Below are 22684 nucleotides of genomic sequence, written 5' to 3'. Positions count from 1 at the left end.
AGGGGAGGAGAGGACAAAGAAGACTTCTTAAAGGAAAGGAAGCTCATTGAACAGAATGCAAAGAAACAGCAGAGAACTTGCATAGGTGTTCCTTAGGAATTAATTATTGGTCACCTTCCCTCCCCTTTCTAGGACCACCAATCATTTTATGATTAGCTCAACTATACAGCTATACAGCAGGCCTAGTTTGGAACTGTGTCTCAAACAGTTAATGACTAGGTGGCCTTGGGCAAACAAATCACTCAAGCTTGCCTATTTTTTAAAAATTATTAAATAAATCACTTAAATTTTCCTAAGCAGCTAGTTGTGCAGAGGATAGAGTGCTGGGCCTGGAATCAGGAAGACCTGGGCTCAAAACCAGCCCTACATACTTACTAGCTGTGTGACCCTGGGCAAGTCAACTTCTGTTTGCCTTAAACCACTGGATAAGGAAATGGCAAACCACTCTAGTATCTTGGCTAATGAAACCTTCTGGACCACATTGGCTGTTGTGGTTCAAGACGGAATGAATAGCACCACCAAAGTTCTCCTAATTTGTTTCCTCCTCTTTAAAGTGGATATCATAAGTTGATGTTAGGATCAAATGAGATAATGTATGTTGACCGTTGTTATTCCTAATTTTCTTGAACTTTCATAGGACCATCAGGATAGTATAACGGGATGTAAAATATCCTTTGGTATTTGATGTTTGTTTGGAGCAAGATTATTATGAGTACCCTACTTAGTACTCTAGTTTGTTTCTCAGATGACATTTTAAATTTTTTCTCCTTTGATAGTAACTGTCCTGATTGAGTTCCTTGCTTTATTGATCTCTGATTTCCTTCTTTCCTCTCTAATTTGTTCAAAGCCAAACTTCTCCACAGAGAAGCTATTGGAAACTTAATATATGACCAGTATCCCTACTTTGGTGATGGTTGGAAAGAAGGAAGCTCTGCTTGGGCTGGCTCTTTATATACGGTCCTTTTGGGAGAATGGAATGTGGGGAATAGCTCTTCTTGAATTAGAAATTCACAGTATATCTTCCTAATGTGGCTTAAAGTAAAATTTTAGAACATCTGATGTACTTATATTTATTTAAATGTAAAAATGCGTTTCAGATCCAATTAAGAATTATTTGGGGATTATACTCATTTCAACTACTCTCCAGGGCAGTTAGGTGGAGCAGTGACTAGAGTGCTAAGCCTGGAGTCAGGAACTCATCTTCTTGAGTTCAGATCTGATCTCAGACACTTATTAGCTGGGTGACCCTGGGTAATTCATTTAATCCTATTTGCCTCAGTTTCTTCATCTGTGAAATGATCTGGAGAAGGACATGGCAAACTACTTCAGTGTCTTTGCCAAGAAAACCCCAAATGAGGTCTTGGAGAGTAGGACATGACTGAACAATAACCACACTGCTCTCCAGTAAAGTAGATTTATAAAACATTACCATAGATTGGATAGCTAGTGATATAATTCATTTATATAGTGTGCTTTCAAGTTTATCAACTGCTTTTCTCATAGTAATAATCATTGCTAACATTTATATGGTGTTTTAAAGTTTGTGAAGTGATTTTGCAAACATTTAATTTATCCTCAGCAACCTGGGAAATAGACACTATTATTATCCCCATTTGACAAAAGAGAAAACTGAGCTCAGGCAGCGGTTGAAATGACTTGCTAAATGATCACATTGCTAAACACCATCTGAGGCTGCATTTAAACTTGGGTCTTAATGCTCCCCTTCCAGTGCTCTACAACTCAGCAGCTTCATCCTACAAATAACAGTGTAAGTATTGGGATCCCCATTTGACAAAGGAGGAAACTGACTTTCAAAAGTTGTGACTTGCACATGATCACACAACTAGTATTTGCTATCTGAGTTGTAATTTGAACCCAGGCCTCCTGACTTTGAGTCCAGAACTCTATTTACTAGGTTGAGGTGTATATTTGCTTCTGATCTCTCTATATTCTCTAAAACTAGAACAACTCAATTAATTAAACATCTATTAATTACTTACTGTAGGTGCTAGGGGAAGATAGAAAATTGAGATGAAGAATTAAATCAATTCTACTAAAGCAAGAAAGATTAGATATTAGAGTAAATTTACTGTCTATGAAGATAGATAATTGACTAACTTATGGATTCCATCTCGTGCAACCTCCTTATCAATGAGGAAACTGAATCTGATTGATTTGCCCATATAGCTAGTAAGTATTAGAGCCTAGTGTTTCTTAGGGGTACATTCTCTCCTCCTTGGATTAAATCACAAAGTCCCACTCATGACTGAATTATTTAAGAAAACTTTGAAAACATGTTTAATGACAACTCTCAAATTTATTTGGCTGTGGCCTTTATTGTGTTTTGAGAGGGGATTGAAAATGATTCTCCTCAATCTGTACTTTTTGTTTTTAATTTTCAGTTTCTCTTTCCTAGAAAATGCTGGTAATGTCTTTGCATCAGTATTGGAACTCTGTCCACAGTAAATCTGAAGGGCAATAGAGAAAGATGATTAGGAGATGAGAGTGTGCTGAAACCTGAGTATTTGCTTTTTTAACCTTGCCTCTCAAAGCAGGAAAAGCTGCATCATTTCTATAAGTAAACAAGGTTAATAATACATCAGATTAAATAATGACTAGTCAAGTTGAGGGTTGTGTATATTGCAGAATATGGAGATAATTCTCCATTTTTAGAAACAATAGCTGCAATTTTAAAGGTTCAAAATGCAAAAAAAAAGACAATGTTATCTTTAGGCACAAGGCTAAGAGACTACTATCATAAACACAGATAGCGTGTGGGCTAACTGCAAAGGCAAAAAAAAATTAAAATTGTTTAAAGAGGTACATTTAGGAATGAGTATTATTTTAGTTAAATGGATAGATTTCCAAAAAGAGTGAATTATCTATTTTTTTAAAAAAGCTCAATAACAACTTTTCTAATGCCAGTGTAGAAAAACCTGCTGTTTTTTCACTAACTAGCATAGCTCAGTTTCTATTACTTCTCTCCTTTCATTCATTCCCTCCATCTTCCATTTTCACTACCATTTTTTCTATAAGCTTATCCCCATTGCTTGAAGATAATTTTACTGTTGGTAAGACTGAATTTTGGACTGCCGAATAATTTGGTAAAGTGTAATAGGATTGATTTGCATGGTCTGTGTCATAATTGGCTTAATTAGTAATGACATTCTATCCGAAAACATCTTGGTTGGGTTTTTCCAACAGGAATAAGGATTTTCATGGATCATTCTAGACACTCTAGTTTCAGAATTAAGGCTACAGGCTATCTAAGACGTCAAGAAAACGGAGGCATTGTAATCTGAGAAGGCTAAGACAGGAAGGACAGGATTGGCTGAAGATTCATTCAGCTTTGTCTGCCAATAGAGTTAGTTAGTTACATGGCCTGCTTTTTAAGCAGACTTTTTCCCCATTATCCTTTTTTCCTTTGGCACCTGAAGCCCCACAGCAGTTGGGGCAATGTATTAGGTGTCATATCTACAGAGGGACCCATTTAATGCAGTTTGGCTTCAAATGAGGTAATATGGGGAGCCTGGAACCAGTGAATATTTTATCCAGTTTTCCTTTTGCAGAGTTAAGGAATGCTAACTGAGGAATGGAAGTAAAACTGTTGAATATAAAATTAGGAGAAAAGTGATTTATTCTTTCTGATATGGAAAAATAGCCACATCGTCAGTTTCCTTATTTTGGCCTGCTTCCAGTGAGTAGGAAGTAGTGTGTGCCAGATACATCTTTTTTGTGAAACTAGTCAGTAACCAGCATTTATTAAATGCTTACTATATAACAAATATTGCACTAAGTGAGGAGGATACAAAGAAAGGCAAAAACACAGCCCCTGCCTCAAGGAGCTCACATTCTAATGAGCTTAAACACATAAGTACATAGCTACCTATACTATAAAGGCAAGGTCTTCTCAGAGGGAAATGGAATAGAGAGAAAGGGGGCTGGTAAAGACCTTCTGTGGAAGGTGGAGTTTGATCTAAGTCATAAAGGGAGCAAGGGAAGTTGGGAGACATAGCTGAAGAGGGAGAGCTTCAGAAATGGAGGATAACCAAGGAAAAGATAGAGTTGGGAAATGGGAATGTACAGTGCATGTATCAGCAACAAGGCCAGTGTTACTGAAGGATCTTAGAATACGTGGAGGGGAGCAAAGTTTAAAAAGACTGAAAGAGACTGGGAAAGATCCAGGCTGTGAAGTTCTGCAATATAGAATTTCAATAATGGGATTCTATCTACAAATTGAGATTTTCTCGATTGAGATTGAGATTGAGAAAAACCAAACAGGGGATTTTATATTTGATCCTGGCAGTAGTAGGGTGGTATTGGAGTTTATTAAGTAGGAGGTGATATGTTAGACCTTGGTTTCAGTTAAATCACTTTGCCAGCTGAGTGAAGGATGGACTGTCACAGAGAGAGACTTGAGGCTGGGAGACTCAACCTGAAGGCTCTTGCAATATTTATGAAATAAGATCCAAATTGCTGGGTTTAGAAGTTTTGACAATAATAGACAAAAAAAATTATAAATTGTTAGGCAATTATTACTTAATAAGATAGTGTAGGATCATTGTATAAAAATATAAATGAACAAGGAAAACTATTATGTTTAATGACATGTTTAAAAAATTTGGCAACCATAGTCATGGGTTCTTATTTAGGTGTCTGCCTCTTCCAGAAATGGGTCCTCTTGCAGTGGCCAAATGCTCCTGTTAATGCATGTCCCATATATGAATAATTAATGTTCCTTTCCCTCTCCTAATCTTTTTCTCTGTTTAACTGTTTACTGGAATCTCAGCTGATAATAGAACCCAGTCCTTGGGAGGAAAATGAAACAGTCTTACTTAATTAGGGGACAAGGAAAGAACAAAAATTATAGATAGTGAGATTCTTGTCAGCCTAAGACCAGGTGACATGGGATCCTCTACACTGACAGGGCCTTTGAGTCATTTAAAGAAAACCTTTTTGTTTCCCCTCACATCATGTCAATGCCTTCAGTTCATCTGTACCATGGCTCAAAATATAGGAATGATGATGTCCTGTCTGGTGATGGGAATTACCTCATGACAATTGACTGTATTTATCTTGGAATCAAGGACTTTGAATTGAAAGGAAAAGAGCAGTAGAAAATTGCCTATGTTTTTCAAATGCTCTAGATAAAATAAAGAATATCTACAAAGTAGAGAGAGCAGTAGATTAATAGGAGACAAAATTCAAGAAGGGAGTCAGCAATAAAACCCGTTTCTTCAGATGTCTGTACACAAATGAACAAATTGTGGGTTGTAAGCAAAGTGAGTTAGAGATGTCCAGGAAGAAAATTTAACCTTAGAGGCATTATGGAAACCCATTTGGATGGAAACCCAAGATTGGAATGTGGCTTTGGAAGGGAATGACTAGTTCAAAATGAACAAAATAGATAAAATGAGAGGAGAAACAGTATTATATATTAAGAGGATATAATCATGTGATGCTATCTAGGAACCAGATTAAGGAGGGGAATGGAGAGAGAGTGGATAAAGATCAGTGGAGACAATGATATTGTCATTAGCATATACTGTGGGTCACCTGGACAGAAGGAGGAAACATATAAGGAGTCTGGAAAACAGAGCACAAGCCTGTAAGAGGCATACTATAGTAGTGATGAAGCACTTCAGTTATTCAGACACATTCTAGAGCTCTCCTTTAGTCAGAAGCAGAGCAGCAAATGATTTCTTGAATTTCATGATCTCATTTTTCAAAAAACAGAAGACCCAATGAGGAGAATTTCTATTATAGACCTTATTCTTACCAACAAGAAAGAAATGATTCCTGGGATGGAAATAATGGGAATCTTGGAAAAAAGAGGAAGTAGTGACTATTCTGTCTCAGAATTTGTGACTGAGAAAGATGAATGTATAATCTGATAAGCACCCTAGATTTTTGGAGAACAGATTTCAGAGGGTTCAGAGCAGGTAGATAGGATCCCATGAACTAAAATTCTATATATAAGAGGAAGGTGGGACAGGACAGATGGGAAGCTCTAAGAATAATCTGAAGACACAGAAAATCCAACAATGAGGGGAAAACAGTTGTCTAGAACTTGACATGCTCAGGGAACTCATCAGTCAACTTAGACTTTTAAAAGAGGTGTAGAAGATGGAAGCAAGGTTTGTTAAGAGAAGATGAATATTTAAGTGTCGCATAATCCTGTAAGAATATTATCAGAAAGATCCAAGGTTGGCATTGGAAATTGAGGACAACAAAAGGGTATGTGGAGTTAGCTATGTTAGGGAAAAGAGGAAGGATTAAAGAAGGAGTGGCGGGGGGGGGGGGGGGAGGACCATTGCTTGGGGGTGGCCAAGATGATGGTAACAGACAATATTGAAATCCATTTTCTCTACCAAGGAGTGTTCTTTGAAGTGGAAAGGAGAAGACAAAGATTTCTAATATACCCAAGATAAATAGGGAGATGGAAAATAGGTAGATGCCCTTGAAGAATTTTAAGTTAGCAAGATTTGATGAACTAAATTCTTTGGTACTTAAAGCATTATTGGATGTAATTTGCAAATTACTTTTAATGAGCTGAGAAAATCATGAAGGATAAGATACCTGCCACAGCATTGGACAAAGATAATCATCTTGATTTTCTGAAAAGGGATAAGAATGGGGTTTGCAAACTGTAAGCCCTTACATTTGACTTTGATTGCTGGCAAAATCCTGTAATACATTTTTAAAAAAAGTTAATTCCTTTCAGTTTGGGGTATCACAGTAATTTCCCGACTTCCTGGTAATGAAGAAAAATATACACCAAACTGACTCATGAAATTACTCTGACAGCAGATGCAGTCTTCTATTCCTGTTATCCCCCCCCAACCCCTTTTCCTGAGAGGAGGAAAGTATGTTTTATCATCTTTTTTGTAGAATCCTTGAGTGTTGTTTTCATATACATCATGGTAGACGTATCTTATTCTTCTGACTCTGCTTACTTCATTCTAAATCAGTTCATACATGTTCCTTCGAAATTCTCTTTGTTGATGTTCCTAATAGCACAATAGTATTCCATTATATTAATGTACTATAGATCAACCATTTCCCGATACATGTGTACCTTTTGTTTTAGAACATATTGTTAAAGGACTGGTCATTGAATGTATAGAAGGAAGGAGAGGAACAAAAATTTATTAAGCAACTACTTTGTGCCTGGCACAGTGCTAAGTGCTTTACAAATATTATCTCATTTAATCTTCATAAAACCTTGGGAGGTAAGTGCTATTATTATCCCCATTTTATGGTTGAGGAAACTGAGGCAGAGTTAATTATAATGGCTCTATCAAGGCCAAGCATCCTTTTTTTTTTAAACAGAGTTTCTAGATAGTTGGTCAGAGGAATATTGTACATGTAATTGATGTAGATTTTAACAAAATATTTGACGTGTCTACAAGAATAGCTTGAAAGAGTAATGTGGAATCACACTGAGCAAACCCCACATCTCCAGGACAGTACTGCAGTCTAAAACCTTTGGTCCTGCCTAAATGACAATCTTTATCCCTTTTTTTAAACTTTGTTCTGAAATAAAACCCTACAATGAAATCTTTTTACATCATTTTTATTGAAGGCCTATACAATTTCTAACCTATCCCCTGGGTTACTTGCTTCTGGTCAGTACAAGAAGGACTCCTCCCTGAAATGATTAGGGTGGTGATCAGGCTAAGAGAAGGAAGGTGTCTTTAATTATTTCTGTTAGTAGAAGTTTCTCTAGAGTTTACATCTGACTAAGCAGAAAAGAGACTTTTTAGAAGGAATGGTTCAAAATAGATTGAGTGGCGAATTGCCTTTTTTCTTCTTTCATTTTTGTTCTTTGTAACAAGAAATGAACGATTTGGTAGGAGAAGAAAGAAGCATTTAATCAGATATGAAGGTGATGTAAAGACAAAGCTATCAATGAGAAAAATTTAAAGAAAAGGTATTGACTGGTTTAGGAAAATCATTCTCTAGGGTGCTATGATATTCTAAGTTGTTATTGTTCTGAGACTGCTCTGAATACTTGTTTAATCTTAACTGGAATTTTGTCTATTGTTTTCTTGTAATTCCAACATTGTTTGTGGATCAATCTCTCTCTCTCTCTTTTCTACTTCCTCCTTTTCTTCCTCCCCTTCTCCTTTCCTCCTTCCCTCCTTCTATCTTCCCATATGTTTAGATTAGAATAATTTAATAAAATTATTCCTGGCAAACCTGTGCCTAAAATGTAGAATACTCAGTTGGAGAGATGGGGAGAAAGAATAAAATCAAGTGGTTTCAGAATATGTTGAATGGTCAAACCCATAAAGTCATTAATGCTTGGAAACCAACTTGTAAGGAAGTCTCCATTGGAGTGCTGAAGTCCTACGTTGCTGGCTGTGTGCTGTTTAACATTTTTATCAGTAACTTGGATAAAGGCATAGACAACAGGCAGATGTCACAAAGCTGGGAGGCATAGCTAACAACCTGGATGACAGCCAGGATCCAAAAAGGTCTTAACAGGTTAGAAAACTAGGCCAAATTTAAAAGAGATAAATGTGAAGTCTTAACACTTCAAAAAATCAACTTTACCAGTCCAGGATGGTGGAATAGTGGCAAGACAATATTTGATTTTAAAAAGGGAAGGAAAGGGAATGTTCCTTTCACAATTGTAGCTCTTAACCAAGCAAGGGATAGAAGTGATCCTGCAAGATAAAACGGGTAATTTTGATTAGATGAAAAATTGTTTCATAAGCATAATTAATATAACTAAGGTAAGAAAGGAAGTGATCAATTAGGGCAAATTATTTTCATCTAACATCTTTAATAAGGGTCTGGTGTCCGAGAGATGTTGGGGATCTAATCCAAATGTAAGACTGAGAACCATTCCCCGGTTGGGTATGTGGTTAAAGAATATTTATGAGCAGACAATTTTCAAGAGTTGCAAAGTATAAGCAACCATGTCAACTCTAAGTGTGAGAGTTAATAGTTCTTCAGAACTCAAAGCTCTCTTTAGTTTCTTCAGCTATAAAATGAAGAGGTTAGACTAAATGGCCTCTCCCTAAGATTCCTTCCAGCTTTGAAGGATGATATTATGTATATGTGAAAGGATGCTCAAAATCACTAATAATACAAAAATGCAAGTCAGAATAAGTTTCACCTCATATGCTACAAAGTTGGCAAATTTCTCTCAGTAAAAGGGTGGAGTAGTCATTATGGGACAGATTGTTGTGGAAGACAGGTATTTTAATACATTGTTAATACATTTTCAAGGATAACGATAAACTAGAAAGCACAGTCATCTGATTAGTAAGAATGATGAATTCTCCTAGAAGTGATTGTATTATTCGAATCTGCATGGCATATTTCCATTGGGCTAGAACCAATTACCTTATCTTACATAGTTCTAATTTCAAATAGTGCAATTTTGAATAAAGGTAACCACTTTGGGGGATTCCTTAATTGAATTAATCAAGCCTTAAATGTAATCATCCAAAGGAGAGAAGACCAATATGGTGACAATGAAAACATACAAATCAGTTGAATGGACTAGGGATATTTAGCCTACAGAAGAAAAGATAGAAGTTAGAAGGGAACTCTACTATTCCCACTCCCACTACTACTTGTACTACTACTACTACTACTACTACTACTACTACTACTACTACTACTACTACTACTTCTACTGCTGCTTCTACTACTACTTCTACTATTATTACTACTACTACTGTTACTAATATTACTACTACCACTACTGCCACCATTACTACTACTGCTACTGCTTCTACTACTACTTTAGCCTAGAGAAGATAGGAGGTAGAAGGGGACTACTACTACTACCACCACCACCACTACTACTAGCTAATATTTATATGGTGTTTTAAGGTTTGCCAAGTGTTATACAAATTTTATTGCATCCCAGCCTCCTAACAACCTTGCAAAATGGGTGCTATTGTTATCCTGATTTTTCTGGGTAATAAAATTGATGCAAAGAAAAGGTTAAATGAATTTACCATAAAGAAATAATAGCTGTCTTTCATTGTTTGAAGGGCTATCTAGCAAAAGACCTGCTCTTCTAGACCTTTTATGGATGGAACCAGGAACAGTGCCTGAAAGTAGAAAAGAGACAAATTTAAACTGCTTGTAAAGAATAACTTCTTAAAAATTAGGGCTATCCAAAAGTATAATTGACTGCTTTGGAAGATAATATTTGTAAAGCACTTAGCATTTAGGTTGGCACATAGTAGTCACTCTATAAATGTGTCTCCCCTTACCACCTAGTACATAGACTTCACTGCAAGTCTTCAAGCAGAAGATTGTGGTATCACAGATCTCAAGCTGGCAGTGACCTCAAAAGCTATCTAGGTTAGCCCTCTTATTTTATGGGAAAAGACATTAACCCAGAGAAGTTAAGCAATTTTCCCAGTATCATACAGCTAACAGCTGTTACAGATGGGATTTGACTTCTGACTATAACCAGGGCTTACTCTACTTTACTTTGTGGCCTGGATGACCAGCAATATGTTGAAAGGGAGTTTTTGTCATTGTTCAGCTGTGGAATATTTGACCTCTGAGGTCCCTTCCAGCTCCGAAGTCTGAAGTGATTCATCTGGTTTAAAGTTTAAGTGCCCTATTGCAATGTCTCATTTCCTGGTTTTGTTAGGCCTCATTGCATTTGTATTCATAATAATGAATCTAAATAAATTTGTCATCCGTGAGTTTTGGGAGAGTACTGTTTACTTCCTATCCCAGAGGACTAATAAATCATCTGGACCCAACCCTCATGACTTTCTATTATGAATTGGACCCAACCCTCTTCAACTGTTTATGTCTTACTATTCTTTGCTACTTATCTCTTAACCCTGTTTTTAGCAGATAACTTAGTTCTTTCCTTTTAAAATTAGTATCTTATCCTCAGTATCTTTTATAATACTTAAAGCATCTGTAGTTTCATCACTGTGGGTACTTTCACTTCTCCACAAACTTTCCACATCTTAGAGATAGTCTTTACAGAAAGTCTCAGGAGAGGTTGTAGTGGAGAATTGGTCTTCGAAACAAGAATAACCAAGTTCAAAGTTTGCCTTTGTCACATACTAACTGTGTGCCCCTGAACAAGTCACATCTCTCAGTGATGTGAGCTAATAACTCTAAGACTAAAAGTAGCAGAGAAGATGCCAACTTGTATCCCTATGAAGAATTTCATTATCCAAAACAATCAACTGAATGGAATTAAATTGTAGTGATCAACTAATTTGATGTTGCGGAAGAAGAAAGAAAGGAAAAGCCTACTTTGCTCCAGGCACTGTGCTAATTAATCACTTTACAAATATTATTCCACTTGATCCGCACAGAAACCTGAAGAGGTAGGTGCTATTATTATCCTCATATTACAATTGAGTAAATTGGGGTAGATCGGTTAAGTGACTTGCAGGGGGGGTAGGTGAAGGCTGGATTTGAGCCCAGGTCTTCCTGACTCCAGACCCAACATCCTATCCACTGCTTACCTAGCTGTTCTGAAGAGATATGAGAAGGTACCTACTCAACTTGTTTATAGAGATGGGGTACCATGGGAAGGGCATTCTCCATATATGTTGAATTATTGGTTAATTTTGTTAAATGGTTAATTTTTTAATGTGTTGGTTAGTTTTGTTATGGTTAGTTTTTTCTCTTTTAAAAATATTTCTTATACGCATGTAGATTTCTTATAAAGTGTAGTTTGCTGGGATGGGAAGGAGGAATACGTCGGTAGATGATAATGGAACAAAATATATTAACTATCTCTCTATTTCTGTGTGTGTGTGTGTGTGTGTGTGTGTGTGTGTATAAATTATATAAATAAATATAGAAATTTATCTAGAGAGAAATTTTTCTTATTGAATTATTTTAGCCAAAGAAAATTAATCAATTGGTGTTCAACCTTCTGAGTGAGAAGGCTCTCTTACCTAGACTGGTCTTCTTACTGACATGTGGTCTGTTGCTGGACCCATACCTGAAGCTGTTTGAGCTTAGGTGGTACCTTAACATTGCTTTTTATGTAGCTTGTGAGATTTCAGATTCACTTCATGTCGCAATGTGGTATCAGGGTAAGGATGTAATTTTACAAATTATATGAACTTTAACTTATTCTTTGGAGATTTATCCAGTGCTTTCAAAGGTGTATTTTTACCCAAGAATAATAACTTGGCTCTGGACTAAGAAGACTTGGGTTCAGATCTCATTGGATGCTTACTAATAATTGGGCAAAATAGGTTACCTTAGGCAATACACAACCTCTCTGGGGCCTCAGTTTTCTCATCTGTAAAAATCAGTGGATTGGACTAGGTGACTTTTGAGATGTACTTTAGCTCTAGAGCTATGATTTGATTATTCCTAAAAAAGACTTTCAATTTGCTTTTCTATGAACAAAGTCTGTTAGCTAGTGCTGTAACTACCAATATATTGTTGCCTAAGGCAAGGAACAGGAAATAGGACAAAAAAAAATAATAAAATCAACTCTCTAATTCAGGGTGTGAAAATAACAAGAAGCAGTTCAGGTCCCTGCTAGTTCTACATTCATAGCCCTATGATCCTAGTTTTTGATGGAATTTTTCATTCAACAAATATTGGGCCTAATTTGTCCCATTTTTAGTGTTTATTGCTGAAGAGATGTAAGTAAGATATGATCCCTGTCCTCAGGGAGTTCATCAAAGAGTTTAGAATACTATTTTTGAAGCTTTTAAACTTACCCTGAAAATAGGGAGAGCAAAAAAAGTAGAAGGGCCATGAACCAAGGAGAGTCAAAACTGTATCAAGTCCACTAGCATTTGTTAAGTTCCTACCATGTACATGGTGGCATCATGCTAGTCACTGTGGATACAAAGAAAGGCAAAAACAGTGTTCGACCTCACAATCTAAAGGGAAGAACCACATATGTGTGGCCATCTTTAAAAGAGTCATCCCTTCCTTTCTTCTCAAAGCTTCTCTTAACTGCTTGGTGTATGCTGAACACTGTTAGATACTAAGTGAGATCCAAAAAGAAACTTAAGACATGGTCCCTCCTCTCAAGGACCTCATAATTTTGTAAGAGAGTTAAACCAGAGTAGATATGAGAAATACAGAGGGCTTTGCAAAATCTGTTTTTAAAAAACAGGTTTCTTTCCCAACACTGAGAAGAGTAAGTCAACTGAATTCTCCTTTAAAGACACTACTGATTCACTTTCAGGAGTACAAGGAGGACTTTCCCTCAACTTGGGGCATACAGTGTTGGATTCAGGGCTACCACGAGGCCCTTTGGAGTAGAAAGAGAACTGAATTGGAGATTTAGGAGATTGGAATTCTGGTCTGAACTCAATATTTATCATTTTTCACCTGGGCCTCAGGGTTTCTGACCTGTAAAGGGTCCAGCTTGAAAACCATATATTGCCTCAGATAAGATGAATTCTTGGTTTTGGTTTTTCCAAATTCAATTTTATTTTATTTTCAGATCCTTATTCTACTCCCCCAACCCCAATGAGAAAGTAAAATAACAAAGTCCTTTATAAAGACATATAGTCAAGCAAAACAAATTCCCCTATTGGCCATGTTCAAGCTACACTTTTCATCCATCACTTCTCTATAAGATGGGCTGTTCTTATTTTTCTTCTCATGTCTGAACCTCACAGATCTTTGCATTTTTTTTCACCTTTATGGAGTCAGATTCTGCTTATCTATTTATTGCTTTTAGAGTATTTGTCCTTATTCCCTTGCAGAGGACGATGTTAAGTTTTCTTGACCAAAAAAGCTTACAAACTTTTTGGAACGGTGGGCTAACTGGTCATTGTTACCTTTACCCCCAATGTTGAGCGTCATCTCATTCTAGCAGTTTCATCATCCATTAACTGTTTCTCTTTTCTCCTCACTCAAAAGAAAACAACCACCCCCTCTCTCCTAGTGTTTTTTTGGCATTGGAATGCCCTTAGCCAGATGGCAGGTTTTGTTAAAGAAAAGGGGGAAAAAATCACAGAGAAGATTTTACACCCTTCCCAGCACTTGTTTTCTAATTTTAATTTTAATAAGATTGCATATGCCTTTTTCCCCTTTTGTACAGAAAATAGGGATTAATACTGTATTTGCCTATGGTGTCCATTTTAATCCACTGAACAAACTTTGACAATATACAGTTACCGTCAGAGGAAAATAATAAATTTGGATTTATTGGAATGGATTCACTTAGAAAAACATTTCATATGTAACTGAGTTTTCACATAAGGTCAGGTCATATAACATACAAAATGCTCAGTATTAGATCGTCAGCTCCTTAAGGGCCTTGTCTGTTTACAGTTTTCTTTGTAAACCACTATCTCCTTTCTCTCCCCACCCCCCCAATCTCCACCCTTCCCTCCCCATTTTCTGGCACATGGGAGGAGCTTAATAAATGCTATTGATTTCATAGGAAAATATGGTGACAAAATGTGATTAAATCATATAATATATATGAAAAAAATAGAAACATATACAGTGCAGTATAAATACAGTATGTTATCATAATGATTTCTATGAAGCAGTTATTTCTAATGACTTGAGATGCCAAAGTGATATGATAGTGTAAAAAGGGAGGAAAAAAATGTATCTTTAAATCTCTGAAATAGGAACTCAAAAAACTTTTTATCAAATAGTACATAGGTATACAAAAATTCCAACTTAGGGAATATGCTCTATAAAAAATAACCAAAATACTCCTATTCTCGGTTATTTTTAATTTCAGTGATTCCTAGTCTTTTAGGGAAGGATTTTAACCTTTTAATTTTCCTTTTTTAAATATGAAAAAAAAAATTACTACTCATACAGAAATGGAGGATTATTTTGGTAGGGTTGATTTTGTTATTGTTTTCAAAGCCAGCATTAGAAAAGGAAGTTGTGGGGAGAAGGTTTGTGTACATTGGCACGAAGCTGGTGGGGAGAATAATGAGGTGGGCATGAGTTCGCCCTAGATATGGTGCATGCTGACTTACCAGAAACCCAGGATCCCAAGGCAGACTCTTGGAGTCCCCAGTTAAAGGTATAGGACAGAGCACAAAAGGGAGTCTGGGCCATACGTAATAGTAATTTGTGTTTTGTTAATCTACATCGGTAAGCATTTTTTTAAAAAGGAATGTTTATATAGATGAAATGTACTTATTTTAGTCTCCAAAGATATATTTGTTTATCATATTGTCATGTTGTAAATTTTGTTGGTGCTAAATAAAGATCAAAATGATATTTGGTATTACATATAGATTCACTGACACTTTGAAATAATTACACTTGCCCAAGGGTTTGTAGCCCTTAAGTTGAAAACTATCATTTTAAAGAATTCTTTCTACTTTCTAGTGTTCTTGGTCATATATTTTTTCTGGATAGAGGAGCCCAATGAGTTTTTGGTTATCTAAAGTGCAAGATTTATTCATGGAAAGAATGTTGGGTTTGGATTTAGAAAACCTGGGTTTGAAACCTAACCCTACTATTTGTTAATTGTATGAATGACCTTGACCAATATACTCTGAAACATAATTAACCTCTCTCAGCTGGGAAAACATTACCTCCAACCCTTGGTCTTATAAAATTACTCCAATTCCTAATCACAGTGTGAAGGACCTGACTATCCAGGGTATTAGAGGAATATAAACTTTGGAAGGTCAGACAGAACCGCAAAGATTTTAAGTTTGGACCCATTGAGTAGCTTGAATTATGTCTTCTAAGGATGAGTCTAGTTAATTTCAGAGTGGCCCATCACCACATTTACCAAAGGGTGATGGATGGTTTTGGCCATAACAATTCTGATACTATTAAGCCTTAGAAAGGTTGCGGTCTGTACCAGTGGCAAAGGCATACACACAAATAAAATCTGAGATCTTTGTGTAGTTAAGTAAACTATTTATCTATTTATATATAGAAAGGAGCTTGAGCACTAATAGTTCATGTTTTTGCAGAGTTCTCCATATTCTTTACTGATTTTTTGGGAAAGGAGAGAAGTTATTTCTTGACTTTTTTGCTCAGGGGGTTCTTAACCTTTTCTGTGTATGTAACAGATCTTTGGGCAATCTGATAGACTCTATGGACCCCTTCAAAGAATGTTTTTAAATGCATAAAATACATAGGATTACAAAGGAAATCAGAGGTTTAGTGAAAATAAAGATGCATTTTTTTTCCTATTCTAGTTCAAAGATTTTCTGAAATCTATCCAAGGACCCCTGGTTAAGAATGCCTGTTCTAAATAAACCCAGTATTTCAAAGAGTATATGTGCTTGAGGTTCCACTGGGTAGTGGACCCTTTCATTTACACTGTCATCAAAACAAAATGCCCAGATGAGTCATTATTTGGATAAATTGGCCAAAAGAGTCAAAAAAAAATGCAATTTTTCCTTCATGGCAGGAAATTGATATTTAAGTGTTGCGAGTCCACCACTTCTGTTAAACTAACGTAAGTAATCAGCTTAATTTTCTACTGCACCCAAATACATAGTTTCATGCTGTTTTAGTTATATTCTAAATTGCTGTCCAGTGGTAAGATGGCAAAGAATGTTCTTTGTTGTACAGAGAAATGGGTGACATGTTAACTTATAAATGACAGACTAAATAGGAACGGAATACAGTATTCCTGCAGCTTATGTGGACTTTAAAAAAAAAGAAATTTTGCCTCCCTCCCCATCTTTCCTTTTTACTCTGACTCTATGAGTGTAATATTATGTTTTGATTCTGAAATTAGATGTCAAACTATCTCTACAAAAAAGGAATTAGGAATTATGGACTCATGTCTATAAAGATTGCCATTTGACTAAAGAGATGATAAAAAATGGCTTGATGTTATACACTTGTAATTCACTTTCTGGAATAAATATGTTCCTGAAAAGTTGCATTAAAGAAATAGGGATTTTCTTAAGGCAGTTCTAATTGGAGACTTTTTATAGCAGGCAGAATCCTATTTGTAACGTAAATAATCATCATTCCCATGCTGTCTTTTATGTAAATCAAGGTTTTCGTTTTTGCATAAAGTAAGGCATGCCTGTTGGCCCGTGCTCATTAATAATAGCTCACTTGCTGTTAAATGCTTTGTAGCATTTAAGTTTGTAGGTAGGATTTAGAACTGGTGGAACCTTGAAGATAATGTAGTTCATTGCCTCATTTTACTGCTACTTATTACCTACATGACTGCTTACTGTTTTATCCTCCCTAGCTGTAAATCATGATTCAAATCTCAAACTGTAAATTCAGCACTTATTCTAAGCATTGAGGTTTAGTTCCTTTGATGTTATCAAAGTAACAGAGTTAGCATCTTTTGTTTACACTGTCTACTTTTTAAATGTAAAATTTATCAGCATTAAATTCACCACCTCCATTATGTTGTTAAAACTTTTAGGGCATAAATTAAATGCCATTTACACAGTCATGCCACCAGTATATGAATTAGAACAACTCCTGATTCTTTGGACTGAAACTAGGACATGCTCCTAATGACACCACTGATCAGTTTATGTGAAATAAAAAAATTTTAGTTAGAATAAAATTATTAATATGTACTTGTGTGACAAATGAATAGCATTACAAGTGAATAGATAAATGTCTAAAGGCATATGTCCAATTATTTACATCATACTTTTTACACATTATCCCTCCCCCAGTCCATATGAACTTGCTTCCAGGATAAAACTTCAGCAGAGTTTGGTCTTTTTGTTGTTTCTTTTTAATTTGAAAAACTGTTTTTGTGACAGTCACATATAACGCAGTATGCTTGATGATAAGGATGCTTGGAGATACCATTTAAATGAAGCAAAGATGTCTTAAGTCTCCTGGAGGTTCAAGTGGAATCTGGGAAGTTTCCTTTCCTTTAATGATGAATGTGAATCAAATTTATTAGGTAATAGAGCAGAGAAGGTAATAGAAATAATAAAAAGTATTGACTTCTATTTGATTCTATTGTACTTTTATATCCATATGATTATAAAACTGCATCATCACTATATTTAGAAAATTAATTTATAGAGTGTTTCTAAAGGTGAAGTAAAATTCCTGTCCCTCAAATCCTAGCTTGTGAAAACCAAATTACCAGAGCACTTTTGAATGTTTTCTGTTTTCTTGTAATTTTCTGAGTCCTGGGTTGCTTTTTCTTTCATTTTCTATGAACCAGATGAAAAATCATAGCATTTGGGACCCTCCCCACCCCTAGCAATTTTGAGTAATCTTTATGAATTAGATCTTTTGTGGTTTTTCTTCCTAGCGTTTATTTCTTTCTTAATGATAGCTCTTACTATTCAGAGACCATAATTTCCTCGATATGTTTCCTTTAACTGGAGGGATCCCTGAGGAGGATTGAGTTGAAGCCAGGCATAGAAAACTAATAACCCCCCTAAAGTCTCATGCTTTTTGCTGTCATTTCTTAGGACACTAAGTATTGAAGTCATCTTTTGTTTCAACTCTTACCCAGTCCTTAGTCATTGAATGGGTGTGGCCTCAGACAAACTGAGACCTGGGAAAGAACTTAATTTAGGAAGACCGAGGTCACTCACTGTATCCTGGACCATTGCCAGTCATCTTGACCTTTGTCTTGCCATTGGACTTCAATGACTCTGGAGGAGAGAGTGAGGCTGATGACTTTGCACAATTCTGCCCCACTCATATCCAATTCCCATGCAGCTCCAGTCATCATCCCTCATGATGTCCTTGACCTTCTCAGAGAATGAAGGCCAAACCACAACAATCTGATCACCATCCTATTCTTTCTCAGAGCATCATTCCCCACAGAGTTTCAGAAGAGGATGGAGTTAATATTCCCTTCCAAATCCTAAAAGGAATGAGAATTGGTTTCAGAAAATATGGGCAAGGGAGTCAGTATTTTAATAGCATTGTGGGGAAGGGCTAGTGGCTTAATGCATCAATGTAGGAAATGACACTTCAGGGAACCTTCTATATGCATAGTTTACATTATGCCATATGGCTTATGAAGTGCTTTCCTCAAAACCACTTTGTAAGGCAGGATATAGAAGAATCATCATCTCCATTTTATAGATGAAGAAAGCGAGGTCCAGGAAGGTTGTGACATGCCCGTAGGTCAATCACTAGTAAATGGCAGAGCCAAAGCTCAAACCTAATGCCTCCAATTCCAACTCCACTTACCTTTACAGTTTAGAAAGACAGCTTCTTATCATGGATCTCACAGAACAGATGAATTAAGGGGTGAATATTTGTAATAAAACCTTTCATTTTGAGAAGTCTCCTACTGCATTTAATTTCTTGTCAGGCTGGGGAACAGAGAAAGTCAAAGCTAAAATGATAGGTACTCTCTGAACATTTTTTTATAAATCAAAATAAAGTATCTTTAAAATGCTTTACTAAGATCTGACTGTAGTGCATCATTATGGCATAGAAGTGGCTAGGGCTTCTCCAAGGCCAATGCTAGTCAAGCTTACGCTTGCATTATCTGTTGTCAAAAGACCAGCCTGCCTAAATCTGAAGAGAAAAGGCTCATTACCAGAAAGCTGACCATTAGGTGATGTATGTTTCTATGTTACAGCAACTTTTGATGAAAATGAGATGAGGGTGTATACTTTCATCAATAAAAGTACCCATACTAGTGAAATCATGTGTCTTTTGAAGTCCTGGACATACATTTTAAAAAGATGATGACATTTAATTGGAATTTAGTGCTATTAAACAGTTCAGGACTGCATCTTTTTTAAAAAAAAAAAAAACCTTATTTTTTTTTTTTAGTTTCTAGATGTAGCTGGATGTGAAATAATTTGTTAATAATAAGGGGCTCATCCCTGCCCTTGACACTGTTATGTGTTTTTCTCATTTACTACAAGAAACCCTACTTTTTAGAAATAATTGCACACTCTATCAGAGTCTCTCGTGTCTTAAATCATAGACCTTTAGATCTGGAATGCATCTCTGAAAGCATTTATTCCAAACCGCTCTCATCTTACAGACTGAGGGAAAATGAGGTGCAGAGAATTTATATAAGCCTTCTGCAATGATTTAGTCAGTTAAAAGCAGCTCTTGAACTCAGATCTCCTCCCTCTGAATCCAAAGTAATCTCCTCTTTAGAAATAGTTGGGTTTCCTTCTGTTGGCAATTGTTTGTATATATGACTGGTGTAGTTGGAATAATAATTAAAATGTCAGGAAAGCAGAATCAAAGAGGTCTATTCCCTGTGCAACCCCATGAAGTAGATGTAGGGCTCATGTGTGTGGCTAACCTTGGGCACAATTGTGGAATAGGTCAAGTATATGGGCTTTTTCCTTGTCCTTTCTGCATCCTCACAACAGACCCTCTACTATGACCCTGGACCTGAGCAGCACCAGTGTTTGAACTCTTACTTTCCCCTTTCAAAACTGACTTGTCCTATCCTGTATCTTATTCCTTTCAAAGTCCTCTAGGGGATAGTTGCTAATCAGATATTAATTTGAGCTATTCCTGATGATGACTTTACTATATGACCCTTTCCAGACAACTGAATTTCATCAGAGATCTTCTATGCCTTTACTCAAAGGAGTGACTAATGTGTAGATTTCAGGTGCTGGGTTAGTTCAGGGTTTTCTGGAATTCCTCAAATTATACCACATAGGTAACTCAGTTTCCCATAAAGCCACCTCTCATAGCCATAGAACAGCTGTAGAAGGTGGAGTTTTCTACTGAAGCAAGAAATAAAAGATGGGCCCTATCCTGACATTTTTAATGAAACCTCTTTCTTAACTTTTCTTGGTAGTTTGAAATATTTTTTGATAACTTTTGTCTTTTATGTGTCATAGGAAAAGTGAGGGTTGTGCTTGCTTTGTGTTGGGAAAATAACTCAGATATTTTGGGAAATGAATTTTGAGAAGGGAGACACTCTGGCTGAACCCAGTTTACAAAATCTGTAAATAACAGTGTTTCAACTTCTAACAATGGGACAGGTGCAAGCACGTTGCAGTGAAATAACTACTTGCTAATGTTGTGTGTAAGCTTTGCTCCTGGCATCTTACCAAAAGAAGACCGTAGAGCACAAAGGAAGAAAGGTTTCCAATTGACATTGTCTTTGAAAGGAAGTTGGTTCAGAGTCTGGAAGGCAGCATGGTGCAGATATTAAAAATGCTGAACCTCGAATCAAGAATTGGGCTCAAAATGACACTTAACTAGTTAGGAGACTTTGAGCAAGCTGTTTCATCTCCCAAAGATTTAGTGACCTCATCTATAAAATGAGGGGATAATAATACTCATAGGAAGATCAAAGTAAGGGAAGTTCTACAAATCTTGAAGCACTATGTGTATTTTTGTGTTTGTATTCTTAATATTTTATACAGAGCCTGGAACATAAAAGCCACTTAAGAAAGGCTTGTTAATGGATCATATCTCAGCTGTGATTACTATCAGGCAGTTGTTAATTTATATTTATATAGTTTTTGTCCAGTTTCTGTGGCATTAACACTTTTTTGATTGTATGATAACCCAGAACTTTAATCCTAGTTTCAATGTTGGAATGGAGCCTGGAGGTGATGGAGAAGAACTAATTTAAAATTTTCTGCCATGGATAGTTTTGCTTTTGTGGAAACAAAACCTTCCTTTCTCCTTTAAAAGTTTTAAGAAAACATCTTAGAATTATCTTAGTCTAAAGCCTTTGGGTTTCTCTAAAAAAAGAAACCCTGTTCATTTTTTCTTTACCAGTTTCTTCTTAAACAGGCCTGTTCAAAGAATGGGCATTGCCTCACCCAAAGTGAGTACCTGCAAAGACCTTGGCCTAAAGGATTCAAGGTCCCCCAGTGCATCCTGTGTCATCTCCAGTCATCCTGATGAATATCTGGTCACTGGATTCAGATGACTGGAGGAGAAGTGAGGCTGGTGACCTGCACAGTCTTCCCTCACTCAAAACAAAGCCAAGTGCAAGTCATGTCATCATTTCTCTAATGGCATGGTCTTCTTTGGCAATGAAGAATGAACACAAACTCAAAAATGGTGCCCTGCTCTTCTCACCCCAGGTTAGACCAGAAAGGATTCCTCCCTGATATAGTTTTAAAGCAGTGACTGAATGAAGGCAAGGGCCTCATGACTGATCTAACTTGACCAAATTACAGTAATATCTACCCAAGAAAAGAAAAATTAGTTTAGTATTGAGCAATTGTAAAGGAGAATCCTTGAAGGAAGAAAAGATTGAATGATTTTGCAAAAATGATTCTTCAAGACTGTGTTCAAATTTAAATGATTATTTTTGTTGTTGAAGTAAACTGTTAATTATCGAACTGTTGCCTCAAAAATGAATTCTAACTATTCCTTGTTCAAGAATTCTAGAAATTCTAAGATGAGAGAGAGATTCCCAAGGATATAAATTAACTGTCAGTTTGCACATTTTCTCTGAGCAGAAATGCTTTAGTCTAGAAAAGTAATAAATTAATTTAAATAATTCTAGTAAACTTTTACTTACCATGCTGAGTACAGTATTATAGATTTCTTTCACATTTTTCAAAGATTTCCTAGAAATCTTGAGGTGGGGGCAAGAAGTTAACCATGAGGTTCTGGAAAATGTGGTTTAAGTGCTTGGAGTAATACGTAGATCAGAAATGTCAGAATTTATTAATAAAACACATAACTAGTTTAGTAGTTTTATTTGATAGTCATAGACGTGTTAGAGCTAGAAGTCATCTTAGAGATCATCAGTTCTAACCCATAATTTTTCTAAAATAAATTTTATTACTATCTTTTGTTATTACATCAGCCACATTTCCATTCTATCCCACTCTATCCCACTCCCCTT

General features: G+C 36.2%; 1 protein-coding gene across 10 annotated transcripts in view; it reads left to right on the top strand.

The window, feature by feature from the left end:
• Positions 1-22684, top strand: part of SPTBN1 (spectrin beta, non-erythrocytic 1) — a 270174-nt gene that overhangs the window by 18931 nt on the left and 228559 nt on the right. The window contains exon 1 of one of the 10 annotated variants that reach the window (XM_072635560.1): positions 11223-11330. The exons of the other annotated variants lie outside the window; for them this stretch is intronic. The gene's annotated coding sequence lies outside the window, so the exon portion shown is untranslated. Of the gene's footprint in view, positions 1-11222; positions 11331-22684 lie in introns of those variants that run through there. 10 annotated transcript variants of the gene reach the window in all.

Source organism: Notamacropus eugenii, chromosome 1, assembly GCF_028372415.1.
Source record: "Notamacropus eugenii isolate mMacEug1 chromosome 1, mMacEug1.pri_v2, whole genome shotgun sequence".
Classification (NCBI taxonomy): Eukaryota; Metazoa; Chordata; class Mammalia; order Diprotodontia; family Macropodidae; genus Notamacropus; species Notamacropus eugenii.
Note: the sequence above shows the minus strand (reverse complement) of the source record. Positions and strands in the feature narration are given on the sequence as shown.